Here is a 13,028-nt window from a genome sequence, read left to right as displayed (position 1 = left end):
GAATTTGCCATTGGTTTGTATAGATTTTTTTTTCATATATAGCCTTAATATTACTAGGTTACCAGTGATTCAATTTTTTCTTCTACTTAACAAGCAAATGTGTTAAAGTACAGAAAAGCATTTTGAAACAATGTGTTTCCACATTGTTAACAGTTTAATATCTTATGTATTTTCTTAATCTGTTTTGGTATAATTTTTAGTAAAAATTGATGACATTACATACTGGAAAAGATTTTACACATGCACGATTTTTTGAAAGCAAGGCCTACAAAGAAGTAAGGTATCATTTTTGTAAATCTTTATGTGACCTATTCTTTGGTCATTGCTCTTTTTAGCATGTACTTAAATTTTAGGCAAGTATAAGTTTGATATTATATTTTGATATTATATTTTCTTTTATTTGTGAAAAGCTGCATACTGTGTGTTCTTTTAACTTGTAGAAAATTATAGACCACAGTTTTGTCCAGAGGGATTTGCTTGGGAGAATTTCACATCAGAAACTCCTCCCCTAACCCCACTAACACTTTCCCACATGAGGAAATCAGGGGAGAAGCAGGGACTCATACTCACATCCATTAAAAGGGCAGTCTGAATGCAAACCGCACTGTCGGCCCTTTGCTGAGACACTTGCCTGCTCTATCAGGTGCAGGAATTTCTGTTTCCTCATTTTTTCCAATAAACTAGGTTAAAATTGATTAAAACATTATAGACCAAGTGACAGTACTTACATTTATATGACTAAGCTAGTAAATCTTTTTTTTTTTGGACATTGCTGCCTTCCACAAAAATGCATGTAATCTAAGTTTTCTAAGAATAACATACTTTGAGTTTTAGCTTTTTATCAATACAAATGTAATATGATGTATAGAATTCTGTGAGCTTCATTGAAGTCCAACAGACATTGATCATATCAGCTATATTAAAAGGTGTGTTTTTTACCAGCAAGCTGTAAAAGTGTCTTAGACCTTTATGGTTTCACAGAATTGCAGTTTGTTTTCTCTAGAGATGATTGCCTTGAGGTAACTGACCAAACTTTCCAAGCTCTACGACTCTTAAGTCTTTTTCCTTTGCTTGAAGCTTGCAACCTGTTAAATAGCCCTTAGCTTATTACTTGGCTAAACAATTCTTGATCTTACATAAGAGAGCACCATTTGTTGGCAGGTCATTTGCTTACCTGAAACTCATTTATTTTTTAATAATTTCTTAAATACAATGTGTTTTACTTAGAATTGGTTAAAATTATATGTACATTGACTGATACATTTCTGCTCTGTGATATTTGCTTATTTTTTGCATAGATATTTTAATAATATTTTGTTGTCTTTAAGTGGGAAGCTTTTACTGCTAAAAGAAACATCAGTGACCTAAAGAAAGAAATGACTGGTGATATGCAAATGTGAGTATTTTAGTATTAACTATTAAAAAGTTTATTGCATTGTTATTTTATTAATTAGGTAATTCTGTCATAAGGACATGTAGCAAGTTTTCCAGTGAATCTGGCATATTTGATTGTGAAGTATCTACTAGTGTTTTTCCAGCTGAAATACTTAGGTTCCTGAACTATTACTTGGAGGAAACTTATGTGATATAACTGTATAAAATCTTGTTTTTCACATTTTCATATTGATATGGTCCTGAATCAGCAGCTTGTGTTGGGTTATTGATTTGGAAACCACATTTTTCCCCACGGATGTGGTTAGATCTGTTCACTTGTCAGTCAAGTGACTCGCTTGTAGAGATGCCTCTCTGCACATGGAACTTGAAGTTGCACATACCACTCTCCTCCAAGCCCCCACTGGAGCCCATGTTGAAGAGAAACTCACACTGTCTTGCAGGAGATGCAGCACAGACATGTATAGAAAAAAAAGTAGGTTTTCAAGCCAGAGATGCTGGAGTCAGAAGGATGAAATGTAAAGGGTGAAGCTCGACACAGTTATGCTCCAAATATCAACATCTTTTGATAAATTTGTGAAGAGCAATCTTATTATCTCAGGTCCTCATTTTTCTGCAGAAATTGACATTGTTTTGCAATATTAAGCTGGATGGGAGAATAAACATGTGATGTACAATAGGAGAGGGAAAATAAGTGTACTGTGAGAATGGTCTTTGTTTTCCCAGAATTGATTTCTTACCATAGTGTGCATTCTTGCTTGTTTTTCTACTCTCAGCAATTGAATTTTTAATGTTTGTTTCAGCTCTGATGATCAAGAACTAAGAAAATTCTTTTAGAAGTTACATTTGTAATATAAAATGTTTAAGTAATAAAGTAGTAGGAAGATTTTACAGAATTGCTGATTTAAAAAATAAATTACCGTTGTGATCAAATGGGTCACATTACAATGAAAAGCTTACGTTTCTCAGACCCATGAAGTTTGTGTTTTAATCCTGGCACTTGTCATTTCTTATACTTCATTTAAACAACTTGCTCAGTTGCAAAATGATGGAGTGGGATCGGCTGACTTTGATAAGCTCTTCCATTTCAGTAATTTGGCTCTGTGTCATAGTATTCATGGTAGTCTTATTTTGAAGTGGAATAAAATCAATTCCAAGCTTCAGTAGAACACACTATCCTTCAGTAACAAATATTGGTTTTCCCAAGATAAATACTGGGAGATACGAAAGAGTGTTTTGATCAGAATAATCCTAGAAGATCTGCTTTTACAAAGATACTGTGTTATTTAGAGTAGCTAATTTATGACAGTGGTAATTTTCTTGAAGTATGGGTGGTTTCTCTTGGAAAAGTAACGTAAAGCTGCTTTTTCCTATTTGCAGTTTATCTGAAAGTGAGTTGGAAACTTTACAAAAAGACCCTTATGTGCTTGAAATTCCAGCTAAAAACTTTGACAGAGGTACAGTATTTTTCTCTGTACACTATAACCCCTGTTATAAAATACATGTTAAGTCTTTATATTTTCTGATAGTTAATTTATCTTACTAGAAATTAATATGGTTATTTAGAAATATTTTAGATTCTGGAACTATGAAAGATCTATTCAACCCCTGGTATAAAATACATGTTAAATCTTTATATTTCTGATTGTTAATTTATGTTACTATAAACTAATTTGATTATTTAGAAATATTTTAGATTTGGGAACTATGAAAGCTCTGTTCTAAGCTCGCCTTGAACTACAAGGTTTGAGGTTTTATTTCCATAGCACTAATGGAAAGTATTTCTGTCTTCCTTTCTCAGTGGGGCTTCGGAGGATGACAAATGATCAGTGCTTTGACCTTTAAAAGCCAAATTCTTGACATGTTAGTTATTACTAGCTTTTGGATATGCATTAAAGGGTCCTTAAGTGGAAAAGCATTAGATTGTTTATATATTAGATGCATATTAAATTTTCATGCATATTGAATTAAATGCTTGAATTTTCATAAAGTAATTATCCTAAACATGAGAATTAAAATAGTTGGCTTTTAATTTAAAAGGTAGAAAAGCTTAATCTGAGTCTGGCTGCAATAATTAAAGCAAGAGAGGACTATTATAAGATATATTTTATATTGCTATCGTAAGATGTATTTTATGTCTCTATCCATTCTTTGTTGAGTTAGCATATTTAATGATCTCAAACTATTTTAGTAAGTAATTAAAATATGGGGCTTAACTCAATTTCTGTGGCATTGAAAATAAATTTATAATTATATAGAATCACATTTTAATAACCTTAAAAAATTACAAAATTCATTTTGAGGAGACAAGCTTCATTAAAATTAGCCTTTTTCTGTATTTTAAAAATATCAAATTACGAATTTGAAGCAGCAACAAGATTGAAAAGGGGAAACCACATAGAATAAATTTTTATCTGAATCTAATGAATAAGTTCTGGGGAGGGTAAATAATGTTTCAATATGTTGTAAAGGACTTAATGTCAGTCACACTGAATGAAATATTGCATGCTTAAAAATTGTTTTTTTTGTAGTGTTTAATTTTGATTTTTATCATTGAATTTTACTTTGGAAGGATAACCATTATTTCAGAGTAGTTTGCAAAATGGTAGACCTTTTGGTTGTTTACAGAAAAATTGCTTAATTAGTATGTATAAATTGACTATTCACTGATGAATCAAAAGTAGTTTCTGTTGCCTTAGAGTATATTTTGTGTTTTCTATTTTGCAAATTAGAAGCACTTCATAAATGGCGCAGATGTGCTTCCGTCTTGCAACCTTTATCAACTGAAACATATAAAAGTATGCTGCCATTAAAAACTAAACAAAACCAAACTGCATGTCCCCTAAAACTTCCTACCACTCTGAACTATCTCCAGCACATTTTTGCTTAACCTCTATGTTAATTTAAGTATAATAATTATTTTTTGAACAAAATTTGATTCAGTTCTGTCTGGTAGCAACATAAATCAAGTTAGTTAATGGTCAGAACATACCTTAACCTTTAAAATGGCAATAGCATAACTCAATGGTAATTGTGGAAATGGGATTCCAACTTTGTAGTATAGCTAAATGAAGCTATGAAAGAACTAGTTCTTTTGTGGAATCCCAGCACATCAAAGGGGAGGTTGGAGCCAATTGAGCCATCATGCTGGAACACTTTCCTTTGTATTTTCATCCCATTCTTAAAATAATATTTAAAATATACATCTGGAAAACACAGATTCCTTACACTTGCTGTGAGTTAGTTACCTTTGGAAAAAGAGCTGTATGACATCAAATATATACACATATTTATTTTTCCATTATATATATATATATATATATATATATATATATATATATATATATATTGCACATATATACATTTTTCTTAGAGGTTATACTATAGTACATTTTTTATCTTTTTGCCCATTACCTGTTTCTATCATCTTTCTCCATCTTCAGTTTACTCCTATTAATTCTTCCCACTTTACAGTCCTCTTGCACATTGGGACCACAGTGAATGATCAGCTTGGAAGGAGCTATGAATCTTTTGTGTGTAAGGTTTTTGGTCTGAATAACAAACTTAATCTTTCAGGATCTTTGAAGTTGTAATTTTTACTTAGTAGCTAGTTGATTTGTAGCTTTAGTCCTCTGAGTAGACACATTAGGGAGAAATCCTTTGAATCTGTCGTTATTTGGAACTATGCCTCACTCCAGATTTCTGCACATTTTCTACTTTCTCAGGTTTCACCTTCTAATAAGCAAAGTAGAAAAATGAATGGCTTATAAAAAATGATGTGGTCCATTTAATACAGCACATCCATGAGGAATAGTTGGTCTGACATGCAAGTCAATTGACCTAACTTTATAATAGGAACCATACATTATTTCAAACAGATTAATACAAATTACATAAAGAACACTTACATTGTTTTGTAGAAGTTAATAAAGAAATGGTCAAATTAATTTTGATTTCTTAAAAGGTGCTAAAATAGATGAACATTTTAATGTCAGGCTTCCATTGTAAAAAAAAAAAAACTTGAGCTACTCTTGAAGAGTAAGCTTTCATTTTAGGAGACAAAGATATTCAGGATAATACAACTTAATAGATAAATAAGCTACATTATTTTGTCTAAATGAAAATATATTATTAATCTTTATATCTTATTCAAGCATGGATTTATCATGTTGCTTTTATTTTTGAATATGTGATTGAAATTAAAATACAATATTTTCTGTGGTCATCAAAACAATGCCAAAATTATTCCCATAATTATAAATATTTTTTCTCCACATAAATTTTTAAAAAATACATATATGTTTATATATATATATATATATATGTATATATGTATATATATATATATATATATATATATATATATATATATATATATATATATATACTATTATTGTCTCTTCCTTTATTAAGGCTCAAGAAACTGAGATCATACTTTGGACCCTATGATTTCAATTGAGAGAGGAGAATCAAACTATGATAAATCCCCTAATTTTGACAGAAAATTTTCTGATATTGACTGCTGTTAAATTGTTGGCATCTGAGTTTGTTCCTTTGTGAAATGTCTGCCCATTTCCCGTGCCTATTTCTTGAGTAGTTTGTTTTGGTGTTTTGGTTGTTCTGGAGTTCTTTGGATATTCTGGAGATTAGCCCCCTATCACCTATGTAGTGTGCAAAGGTCTTCCCCCGTTTTGTGGGTTGCTTTTTTACTTTGTTCATTGTTTCCCTTGCTGTACAGAAGCTTCTTAGTTTGATGAAGTCCCATTTGTTTATTTTGGTCTTGATTGCTATTGTTTTTGGTGTCCTTTTTAGAATGTCAGGGCCTACACCTAGATCTTGCAGGGTGTTTTCAACATTTTCTTCCCAAAGTTTGAAGGTTTCTGAATGTAGATTTAGGTCTTTTATCCATTTAGATTTGATCTTAGTGTATGGTGAGAGATGTGGGTCTATCTTCTTGTTTCTGCAGACTATTAACCAGTTGTTCCAACAGCATTTATTGAAGAAACCTTCCCATTTGCCTGGATTGTTGTCTGTCTTTTTGTCAAAGATTATTTGGCTGTATCTGTGTGGGTTGCCTTCTGTTGCTTGGATTCTGCTACATTGTTCCTCCTCTATATATTTGTGCTAGTGCCAGGCTGTTTTGATAACCACCACCCTATAATATGTTTAAAGGTCCGGAACTGTGATTCCCCCTGTTAACTTTTATTCTTCAGGATGTTTCTAGCTATTCGTGGTTTTTTTGTGTGTGTACAAAGACATATAGGGAGAATCGGCAGCGATCCTGATAACCTCTTAACAGGCGGTCATATGCACAGAGCAGGGTGGACCCAAGAGTGGAGCAGGTAGACATTAGGAGGCTTGTATCCCAACCCTGGAGACTCCTGGATCCTCACTAAGGGTTATCAGTACGCTCATCAAGGACTACATCGCAACTGCCAAGGAGACCACGGGGAATTAGAGTGCCTTTGGAGACCAAGAACTCTGAGGTCATCCACCCCCATTTGTCTCTCACACATGGGATGGAAGATGCCCAGATCCTTCCTCACAGGATCCAGAATCATCAGAACAACAGGCAGGAGCCCTGAGCAGACCTCAGAAACAGAAGAACAGTAAACTTCCTTCGGGACTAGGGAGAAAAGCTTTCTCTGGTCCTTACTTAATTACAGCTTTGGATCCCCACCCTCTCTTGCAATGACCATCAGGTTCATTCTGGAGCCCCCCAAAACAAACATACAAGAAAATTAGAATAGATAAAGAACAACAAGGAAAGCTTTGAACCAGACAGGAATCGGTCAGCGTAGATTCACATATACCTTACTAGGTAGGACACAAAGATTAGTTACTCCTAACAAAGGTATTGAAGATTTCTTTGCACACCCCTCCTAAAATGGTTCTGTGCCTCAACTGTTGACATATGCCTTATTAGAATTATAAGCCAGTTTAGACTATCCTAAAATCTGCCACATTCAGCAAAATTATGCTTCAACACTATAAACTACTAAACACTAAAATGAAAATAGACACGAGACAGCTGAATAGTACCCTATAGCCATTTAAAGGTGTATAGCATCTGGTTGTGTATAAACTAAAATAGAAATGTCAATGAAGAAGTCACAGGATGTGATTAAACTTGCATTTTCTAACATATTAATTGCCAATTAATTCAGTAATGTTATAAATTGTTGATGTTATGTTGTGGCTTTTAATTGGTTGGGATGATATTCTGCCAGCTCTACCTTCAGACGAGAGATGGTCTCCCCAAGAAATTGTTGTATTTATCTGGACAGTAACATGCTGGACTGTAGCTTGGTATATGCTTGCAATGAAAGAATCATGACTGGATTGTTCTGTAATATTGCAACAAGGTGGAGATATCCACCATGGGGGGAGGGCACAGGGAGGAGGTGTTGGGGGAATTCCAGAGCCTTTGAAATTGTGTCACGTAGTGCAATGTAATTAAAAAAAAATGTAGCAAGAAAAAAATTGTTTGGAAAAGGAACAGAGAATGGAGATTGCTCAACCAGGTATGCAGTATTACCAAAAAGTTCAACTTAGGCTATTAGTACTATCCTTGTTAGCTACTGAATTAATCGGTAACTTGCACTTATTGCTTGCAACCTGTGAGAGTAGACATCGAATGTAAGTATTGAATATATATTGATTATCCAAATGTATTTATATAATTCAGAGTAAAATACATTTTCACAGATGAATATACACATGCATATGCAACAAAGGTACCTTATTATTTAGTCAAACTACCAGCAGGGATAGTATCACGAAGAAAGAAAGTATTTTATTCATTTTTATATAACAGGCATAAATAAAGATGTGACATGAGGTTTAAAGTGTTCATATGTAATTAATTCTTATTTACCTTTGAAGATTTCTAACTTTTGTACAAAGCTAGGTCAGATAACAGAAAAAAAATTGTTTCTCCCTAAAATTAGCAGCAACAGCCATATCCACTATGAAGTTAGGAGAAAGAAGCATCTCTTAGTTTAGCAAAGAGGTGCATATAAAAAGGAAAGGACCAGGCTTTACTGGACAACCAGACAAATTCGAAGATAAAAATAAGGAGAAAAAAACCACTCCAAATGCAATACAGTCTGATGGTTGAAGGATTTTCTCAAGTGATACATTGAAAATAGTTGAACTGATTGAATTAATGACAGTAATTAAAATATAAAAATCACATTATACCCAGTGTCCACTAATGATTGACCCAGTCCTAACTGCATTAAAATAAGATTTCCTGAAAAAACCTACTGCTTTCATGTCACACAATTCTTTCAACAAACATATTACCACTGTCTGAAGTTAGGCAATCTATGGTTGTACTTATTCACAGGTTATCAACAGCAGGTAGAACATTCAAAAGTCATTAAAATGTTGGTGAGTGATGCATGGTTATATCCAGTGGCAATATTTCTTTTGTGTTATGTGTTGTTGGCTTTGGATTTAACTGAAAGGCAGTATTAGAGTGAGCATGAGAGACAGAATTGATCTTAGATCCCGTAGGTAAGTCCGCTCATGGCTGCGATGCCATGGTGTGTGGAAGGATGAAGCCAGGAGCAAGGAGAATCTGGTACTTTCCAAAGGAATGTCCAGGGCTTGTGGACTTGAGCCAATTTAACTAATTTCCAAGGTGCTTGAAGAGGGAGGGCGTGTTAGTTGCACCACATGACACACGAAATTTCAAAACAAGCGATGCAGCCATCTCTAGGGCGTCTTCACTCTCTGTATCATTGGCCAAACCATGGCATATTTGTTTAGGAAACTGGGAATTCGGTAAGGCTCATTTTTCTTTATCTGAAAAGCAGGACTACAGGGAAGAGGCGGCAGGGGTGTGTGGGCTGCGTGTTGGGTTTCTGGATTCGTTTGTTTATTTGTGTTTTAGAGAGTAGCTGCTGTTTAGGGGAGAGGTAGCAGAGTCACACAGAGAAAAGAAGTGCCAAGAGAGCTTGCATCCTCTGCCCGACTCCACACAAACCAGAGCCAAATCGAGGCCGTTGTGATGGTGAGAACCAGGAGTGTGTTCCGAGTTTGCCGTGTGTTTGCAGGGTCCGCTGGCCTTGGGCCCGCCTCTGCTGGTTTTCCTGGTTTGGAAGCAGGAAGCGGGATTAGAAAAGAGAGCAGCAGCCAGTGCTCCCCATGGTGGCCATTAGTACGTTGGTGAAGTGTGTACTTAATGGATACGAAGCATCTGACACGTTGTGCATTCAAAATGTGCCATCTCACACTCTTCACCATTCAGTGGCCACATAGCGAGTGTAGGTGCGTTTCAGGAGGATGGATGTTGTCAGTTGTTGAGGAGGAACCTTGCTTCCATGTCAACAGATGGAAGGCCAGGCACTAAGAAGCTGGCAGTATGTTGAAGGAGATGATCAGGTTGAAATGTTCAGGTTCCAGTTGTCATCGATGTGGGCTGTTGTGAGTGAGTGAGTGAGTGAGTGAGTGAATGAGTGAGTGAGTGAGTGAGTGTGTTTTCCCAGGGCGGGGAGTTTGAGGGCTCTTAGTTTTCCATCTCTTCTGGCTGTGCAAGTGGCTCAGGTGTAGGTAAAGTGATGTGTGAGCCCCGGATTGATCTAGGCTTAGCACGGTGTCAGTCAAGTACAAAATGAACATGACTTCTAGGACAAGGCTGTTGGCAACTGGCTGACCTGACGGATTGTGGAGTCTGGTGAATCGGGAGAGGATTGAGCAAGTGAGGACGCTGAGAGGTCGGAGAACTAGCACTTTGGTGCGAGCACCAAGTGAGCTGCAGTGTGAGTGAGTAGCCGAGAAAGCAAGGGAAGGGTCAAAGAGTTGTATTCCCAGGAGGGATGTGTGAATGGATGTCCTCGGACGCTGAGCAGTTCCCGATCATAGAGTCCAGGAACACGTATTGCCCAGTGGGGTCTCGTGTTGGCCAGTATTCATTGAAGGAAGAATCAGGAAGCAGGAGCAGAATGGCAGGAAGAAGAGAGGTGCTACTCTCTCGACAGCTTCTCAATGCTGCTGCAGCAGGTAGGTTGCTAAGTGCCAGCTGCAGAGACCTCAACTTCATTTGGCTGTAGAGCATTTGGCATAGCAGGAGTTCCAGCGGCCTCAGGGTGTTCTTGTGGCTATGGATAAGGAGGCAGGTGTCAAGCTGGCTTATGCAGTGACCTGGATGTGGGAGATATCACAGTGTCCCTTGCGATCCAGAAACGTCCCGAGAACAAAATGCTAAGACCCACGATGTTCATGGTTTCCTTTTTTCTCTTTCTTTCTTTTTAAGAATGTGTAGGTCCAAACCTAGTTTCCGAGCAAGACTCCAACGAGGCAGCTAACGAAGACAAACTGGAGGTAAGTCCTGACAGTGTAATCTTACCCGTGTGTGTGCGGGAGCTTTGTGATCCCTCCTTTTTTTGCAGAACAGACATGCCCCTGGTCATTTGTTTTCTCTAGAAATCTGTTTCTTTTCTGAGTCAGCACCTCTCAGGGAGTACACCAGTGTAGAGGGCATTTGGTTCCCCCCTTCGGATGTACATTGGAATCATTGGGCGTAATGTTTTGAGAATCTACTTTCCTGAGTTTCTCAGTTTGTTCCTCAGCCACATCTGGAGTAAGCTGCCCACTTGTTCTTTGTCTTCTTGGGATAAGCGTGCGAGGTAGTCTACATCGGGGTTCTCCTGGCCTGTGTCTGTGCATTCTCCTTAGCCAGAATATTGCTGTGTTGACGAAACCTGCTTTCTGTTCCTTCACCACACAGTTGCGATCGCTAAAACCCATCTGATGTTTCTCTGGAGCACTTTCTCTATATATCATGGATTTCTTTGCATTCTGTCCCTAACTATTTGTGTATGAGTTTTGCATTTTTTTCTTGTTAGTGATGTCGGATTTATGTGATTTTGTTACAGAGCAGCACCATAAGTGCATCAGCAGTTCCCTGCGAGGGGAAAGAACCAGGTGCTGGCCAAGCAGCAACAACTTCGGCTCATCCACCCCCAGGGCCAACCGGTCCTGAGAATCCATTCCGGAGGGTAGGGCCTCCTCACGCTCACCCCCCTGCAGGAACGCAGCCAGCCACCCCTGCTTCCACAGTTTTGCCTATGGGTGCTCCTGACATGGGGCCACTACCACCGCGTGTAGGAGGTATGTGATTTGGTTTGTCAGGGCTTTTTTTCCCCCTCTTCCTTGAAAGCTACGGAGTTGAAACACTAGTTTTGTACGTGAAGGAGATGCTCACTTGACTGTGGCTCATCTAGTCACAAGAGGGTAAGCAAGAGCCAAAGATTTTGGCTCTAATGCCATGGGAATGAAGCGTGACTTTTCAGATTGGGAAGGGAGCCAGCCAGCCATAGACAGCCTTAACGTGAATCACCTGAATGAGCGGCAGTTGCATACAGATTGTAATACTTGAGAAAACCACTTGCTTCCTTTTTCCCTCTTACACTAACACGGGCATTATTTCACTGTCTATTAGTTGATAGAAACCAATTATGCTGGCTGCTACTGAAGATGATCCTGATTTCCCTTGTCCACAAAAGGACTCGGTGAAATGGTCTTTCGTGAGCAGCTGCTGTGCAGTCCTAGTCTATTTACTACCTAGTGAGTGTAAGGCTGCTTCGATCCTGTTTGGCCTCATTCTTCCTGACTCTTTTGGCTTTTGTGGGTAACTTGAGATAAGCAACAAAGAAAGAGAAAGCTGTGGGGTGGGTGGCGCTGGGGGAAATTGATTGCTTGACTCTTCTCACCTACCATTCACAAAGAACCAGGTGACTGGAGCATGAATGGTCGTGTGACAAATGCTGGGCCAAGGCCCGTGAACTGTCTTGTCTGATGTCATTTCTGCCCGTGCTTTGGAAATGGAAGGCCAAGGAAAATGAGTTTTGTGGAAGGGGCTGGGGGAATTTTTCAGATACACTTTTGGATGCAGCCAAGTGTTTGCCCACCTTTCAGCCAGTCCTACGTGCATTTGGCTAAGATGTCCTGAGCCAAACTACTGTTTTCCCGTCACTCATTTCCTTCAACAGCCTCATGGCACTGTCTGAAGTTGGTCAATCTAGGTATGTGGGTATCCGTGGTGAGGGGACAAGAGGAAGAACTTTTGAAAGACAAGGAAAACATTGATAAAAGATTCCCTCGGGAAAGGCTGTCTATTGGCGTGGGAAGCATGCGGAGATCCGGTGGCCATATTGGGCTTCTGTTGTGTTGTTGTCGGTTGTACGATTTAACGGACAAGCATTATGAGAGTGAGCATGAAGGTCAGAGGTGATCTTGGACCCTTGGATCAGTGTGGCCATGGCTGCGATGGCATGGCGTAAGAGGTGATGGCCTCACAGTGGGCACGTTCACACACTGTATCGTTGGACAAGCCATGGCATATTTGTTTAGGAAATCGGGGATTCGGTAAGGCTCATTTTTCTTTACCTGAAAAGCAGGGCTACAGGGAAGAGGCGGCAGGGGTGTGTGGGCTGCATGTTGGGTTTCTGGATTCTTGTGTGTGTTTGTGTTTTAGAGAGTAGCTGCTGTTTAGGGGAGAGGTAGCAGAGTCACACAGAGAAAAGAAGTGCCAAGAGAGCTTGCATCCTCTGCCCGACTCCACACAAACCAGAGCCAAATCGAGGCCGTTGTGATGGTGGGAACCAGGAGTGTGTTCCGCGTTTGCC

The sequence above is a fragment of the Ochotona princeps genome, chromosome 7, assembly GCF_030435755.1.
Source record: "Ochotona princeps isolate mOchPri1 chromosome 7, mOchPri1.hap1, whole genome shotgun sequence".
Lineage (NCBI taxonomy): Eukaryota > Metazoa > Chordata > Mammalia > Lagomorpha > Ochotonidae > Ochotona > Ochotona princeps.
Note: the sequence above shows the minus strand (reverse complement) of the source record.